Consider the following 6,126-nt stretch of genomic DNA (forward strand, 5'->3'; position numbering starts at 1 on the left):
TCCTTTCTTTCTTGCTTCTTCTTCTGTTGGGAAAAAGAAATGGTTTGTTGGATTTGGGCCTTAATACTTAGCCCATAATGTAAATAAGAGGGGACGGAGACCTTTGTTCCTTTAGAAGAATCTCACCCTCACTTTAGGGGAAGGAAAACCCTAACCTCTCTAGCAATAAGCATCCATGTACAATTTATCCCTCATTTGACATAGTGGAAACTGGATCTATACCAGTGTGGATATAATAAACCACGATATATCGTTGAGTTCTTGTGTGTGAGTGCGATTTACGGTCAGATTTATGTTGTTCCAAAGTCCACTAATTTTGTGCATCAACATGCTTCATTAACACAACAAACTAGCGGAACAAGCAGCAATAGTATGAGACTAAATCCACAAAGTAGCAACAATAGGTGCTACAAAACACAAATAATATGTTCTTGCACAAGGAGCAGCCTTCGCAGCCGGCGCTAGCCACGGGGTAGTGATTGTCCACACAAATGGCAAGTTGCCGGATTATTGAACCCAAACTTTAAGGCATACGAGGTTCTACTCTCTTACAAGGCCTTCAAGGTAATGGGCAACCCACTGGCTAACCTTGGAACGAATGACATCTTTTCCACGCTAGGATCCCAATCTTGTATTGTCCAGCTACACAATAAGGGGAAAGAGTTTAAGATTCATCAATAAGATGCCCACACTCCACAGAGTGTAGGCGAGCTTTTATCGTTGCTCAAAAGCGAGTCCCAAAACGAACGACCATAAATTGCACATACACGCATGGGCACTAGCAGTAATGTTACTCATACAAGATAAGAAAAAAATCAAATGATGGCACCGCAAATTCTCACTCACCTGTATCCACTTACTACACGGTATAAAAACATCATAATTGTCGCCTTGGCCATATTGGTTCCTAGGCTTGACCTGGTTCCTGACCCAAATGGTGTATAGCTATACGGCTTTTGCATTTCCTGGAGAAAATTGACACAGTCGATATGGAATACGTCAGTCAATGTCAATACCTTGGCAGCCATGAAAAATAAAGTGTTTGAAATTACAGTTATGGGTTAGGCCAGTTTGCTGAGGCAATGAGCATGCCCAGTTTCAACCATGTTTAGATCCTCTTCTCCGCAGATTTAAGTGGTTCAGAATAGTTCTATGTATAAAAGAAGTTAAAAGAAAAACGAAGTGTTTGGGTAGAGAGACGGGTACATCAAATCTAGATGGGTTGAACTGCATCGGGTCCAGAAGGAGTTTTGGATTCATGTGTATGCAAGTCATGTCAATATTCACCCGCCACCCTTTCTTTATTTCAAAACCTGCAATTGCATTGTGATGAATTGAGATTAAGCAAGTTTTTGTTAAGAGAAACATTGAAAAAGTGACGGAAAGCATTTCCGCTGTAGTGCTAGCTGTGGTAACTGGTAACTCATGGCTTTGAACATCTATAAACAGAAGAAATATTTGTATGTGCCGGTTATTATAACTTCTCTAGGTTAAGTTTATTGTGACTTGCCTTCTATAGTGTAGTCATGGGTAGCTTCGCGAGGAGTCCACATAACAACATTTCCCAACCTCAATGTCTATTTCATAAACTGGAGAAAAAAAACATATGGACCACTAAAGATGTCAATGCATTTGTATGCAAGATGTCTCCGCTATCAGTTTAATTCTGGTGAAAAGCTGCATTATTCAAGATCACTTTTCTACGTCGAATTTAACAATCGAAATTTGCTAGGGTGTGGTGCTAACCTTGAGACAGTAGGGCATGTTTTTAATATCCTCATATGTAGCTCAGGCTCCTTCTGGCCTAGCTCTGGCTATTGCCAACTGTTCCTCCTGTATGTTCATATATTCTTTCTTATCTATCTCAACGATACTGAAATTGCTACCGTGATTTATATGATATGAAGATACACTTCAAAATTCCTTACTCTGAGTCTGTCCAAGACTTCTCTGTTCTCGCCAAGAAACTTAAGGCTCCACATCATTGCAGCTGAAAAGGTGGCCTGGCCTCCAATTATCAATGTCAATAGGCTGTCCATAATCTCCGAATCTGTCAGCTTTTCATTGTCAGGGCATGAATCTCTTTCTATCATCGACTGCAGGAAGCCATCTGAATACTCATTTCCGCTTCTCCACTTGGCGATCATGTCTTTAAAGGCTTTCATAACACGCCCTTGTGCCGGCTTTGATTGTTGGAAAACTAGTAGTATATAATATTAACAAGTTTCCTATATTTACTAACAGGTGTTAACATGATACCTGAGGCAGCCATTGCAGAACAAGAAATAAAAGCATCTCTTCTACTCGTTGAAAGACTTAATGTTCTTAAGGTGATAGAAACCAATAACGCAGAACTTTTCTTTATGAGCAGGGAGTCCTTATATAGATTAACATTCACCAACTTCCCTTTATCATGGAGAGTTGGTTTTTGTTAGTTAACAGCAGTTTCATCAAATAGTGGGATGTAAGTTATCTCCACAATTGTTATCCATATTTCCTTAATAGGAAGCAGTTTTTCCACGTTTGCAACTTACATCAAATTGTATTGTTATCAAATACATTTCGTCCTTCACCAAATGAGAGTTTAGCCCAATTAAGTTTCTAATATTCTCCCACTTGGACATAAACTAATCATTTTATCGAAATGTTATCACAATTACAATATTGACTCCTTAGTGATCACAACCAATTAGACATAACTTGCTTCCCCACGTCTACCAGTATTAGCTCAAATGTCGAATTCTACAAAATCATGTGCAGCTCATCGGCACATGCACTCTACTGTCATTTGAATCTAATCTGTATGATGTCAAACTTTCAATGAACTTGACGTTCATTTTTCTATGAATCAATTCAATCAACTTTATGGATCATCTTTGGATGATCATTGTTCCCTTTATTGAATTGAAAATCATATACTACTTGTGTTATGTAAGTTATATAACTCATAGTAGTCATAAATATTCAGCACATATATATTTATTACTGCAACTCAGTCTTAAACCATCACTTCATAATTGTAATGGCATACTGATAATCATGCAAATACATATAAATATACATTCATACATGCAATTTATATAAGGGTTTCTTACTCCCACATTTTAGCAGATTCCAGAGATTTGTGCACACCTATCTTCATGACATGTTCTTTGAATACTCCCACTGCTAAGGGTTTTGTTAATGGATCAGCTATCATAGACTTTGTCTCAATATGCTCGATCACAACCTCACCCTTTCTCACATGTTCCTTGACTGACAAATGTTTGATGTCCATCAGTCTTGTAGCTTCTGACTTCTTATTATTTTTAGAGTAGAAAACAGCTGCCTTATTGTCATAATATAACACCAATGGCCTTGAAATTGAATCCACAATTCCCATGAACTTGATTAAATTCTTCAGCCACAATCCCCTCATTGTGGCTTCAAAACAAGCTATAAATTCAGCTTCCATAGTTGATGTAGCCAAGGCCTTTTGTTTTGCACTTCTCCACGATACTGCAGCTCCAGCTAGGAAATACAAATATCCACTGGTTGATCTTCTGTCATCTATACAACCTGCAAAATCTGCATCAGTGTAGCCAACCAGTTCCAAGTTCTCCACTTTCTTATATACAAGCATGAATGACTGCAAGTATCTTAATACTTTCTTCGCTGCAGCCCAGTGTTGTTCACCTGGATTAGATTGATACCTTCCCAGCACACTTATTGCAAAAGCCAAATCCAGTTTCGTGCAAACCTATGCATACATTAAACTCCCAACTAATGATGCATAAGGTTTGTTAATCATGCTTTGTTTTTCTAAGTCATTTCTCGGGCACTGGGACTTATTCAATCTATCTCCCTTCCCCATTGGCACTTCTCCATTTAAACAACTTTGCATATTGAACCGATGCAATACCTTCTCTATATATGATCTTTATGAGAGTCCTAACAAACCCTTTGATTTGTCTCTCATTATCTCAATCCCCAACACATATGACGCGTTTCCCATGTTTGTTGGATATTGGAAAAAGAAATGGTTTGTTGGATATTGGGCCTTAATACTTAGCCCATAATGTAAATAAGAGGGGATGGAGACCTTTGTTCTATAGAAGAATCTCACCCTCACTTTAGGGGAAGGAAAACCCTAACCTCTCTAGCAATAAGCATCCATGTACAATTTATCCCTCATTTGACATAGTGGAAACTGGATCTATACCAATGTGGATATAATAAACCACGATATATCGTTGAGTTCTTATGTGTGAGTGCGATTTACGGTCAGATTTATGTTGTTCCAAAGTCCACTAATTTTATGCATCAACATGCTTCATTAACACAACAAAAGAAATGCTTCATTAACACAACAAACTAGCGGAACAAGCAGCAATAGTATGAGACTAAATCCACAAAGTAGCAACAGTAGGTGCTACAAAACACAAATAATATGTTCTTGCACAAGGAGCAGCCGGCGCTAGCCACGGGGTAGTGACTGTCCACACAAATGGCAAGTTGCCGGATTATTGAACCCAAACTTTAAGGCATACAAGGTTCTACTCTCTTACAAGGCCTTCAAGGTAATGGGCAACCCACTGGCTAACCTTGGAACGAATGACATCTTTTCCATGCTAGGATCCTAATCTTGTATTGTCCAGCTACACAATAAGGGGAAAGAGTTTAAGATTCATCAATAAGATGCCCACACTCCACAGAGTGTAGGCGAGCTTTTACCGTTGCTCAAAAGCGAGTCCCAAAACAAACGGCCATAAATTGCACATACACGCATGGGCACTAACAGTAATGTTGCTCATACAAGATAAGAAAAAAAATCAAATGATGGCACCGCAAATTCTCACTCACCTGTATCCACTTACTACACGGTATAAAAACATCATAATTGTCGCCTTGGCCATATTGGTTCCTAGGCTTGACCTGGTTCCTGACCCAAATGGTGTATAGCTATACGACTTTTGTATTTCCTGGAGAAAATTGACACAGTCGATATGTAATACATCAGTCAATGTCAATACCTTGGGAACCATGAAAAATAAAGTGTTTGAAATTGCAGTTATGGGTTAGGCCAGTTTGCTGAGGCAGTGAGCATGCCCAGTTTCAACCATGTTTAGATCATCTTCTCCGCAGATTTAAGTGGTTCAGAATAGTTCTGTGTATAAAAGAAGTTAAAAGAAAAACGAAGTGTTTGGGTAGAGAGACGGGTACATCAAATCTAGATGGGTTGAACTGCATCGGGTCCAGAAGGAGTTTTGGATTCATGTGTATGCAAGTCATGTCAATATTCACCCGCCACCCTTTCTTTATTTCAAAACCTGCAATGGCATTGTGATGAATTGAGATTAAGCAAGTTTTTGTTAAGAGAAATATTGAAAAAGTGACGGAAAGCATTTCCGCTGTAGTGCTAGCTGTGGTAACTGGTAACTCATGGCTTTGAACATCTATAAACAGAAGAAATATTTGCATGTGCCGGTTATTATAAGTTCTCTAGGTTAAGTTTATTGTGACTTACCTTCTATAGTGCAGTCATGGGTAGCTTCGCGAGGAGTCCACATAACAACATTTCCCAACCTCAATGTCTCTTTCATAACCTGGAGAAAAAAAACATATGGACCACTAAAGATGTCAATGCATTTGTATGCAAGATGTCTCCGCTATCAGTTTAATTTTGGTGAAAAGCTGCATTATTAAAGATCACTTTTCTACGTCGAATTTAACAATCGAAATTTGCTAGGGTGTGGTGCTAACCTTGAGACAGTAGGGCATGTTTTTAATATCCTCATATGTAGCTCAGGCTCCTTCTGGCCTAGCTCTGGCTATTGCTAACTGTTCCTCCTGTATGTTCATATATTCTTTCTTATCTATCTCAACTGAAATTGCTACCGCGATTTATATGATATGAAGATACACTTTGGAATTCCTTACTCTGAGTCTGTCCAAGACTTCTCTGTTCTCGCCAAGAAACTTAAGGCTCGACATCATTGCAGCTGAAGAGGTGGTTTGGCCTCCAATTATCAATGTTAATAGGCTGTCCATAATCTCTGAATCTGTCAGCTTTTCATTGTCAGGGCATGAATCTCTTTCTATCATCGACTGCAGGAAGCCATCTGAATACTCTTTTCCGCTTCTCCG

Source organism: Pyrus communis, chromosome 15 (genome assembly GCF_041283825.1).
Source record: "Pyrus communis isolate YQ-2024b chromosome 15, ASM4128382v1, whole genome shotgun sequence".
In the NCBI taxonomy this organism is placed as follows: domain Eukaryota; kingdom Viridiplantae; phylum Streptophyta; class Magnoliopsida; order Rosales; family Rosaceae; genus Pyrus; species Pyrus communis.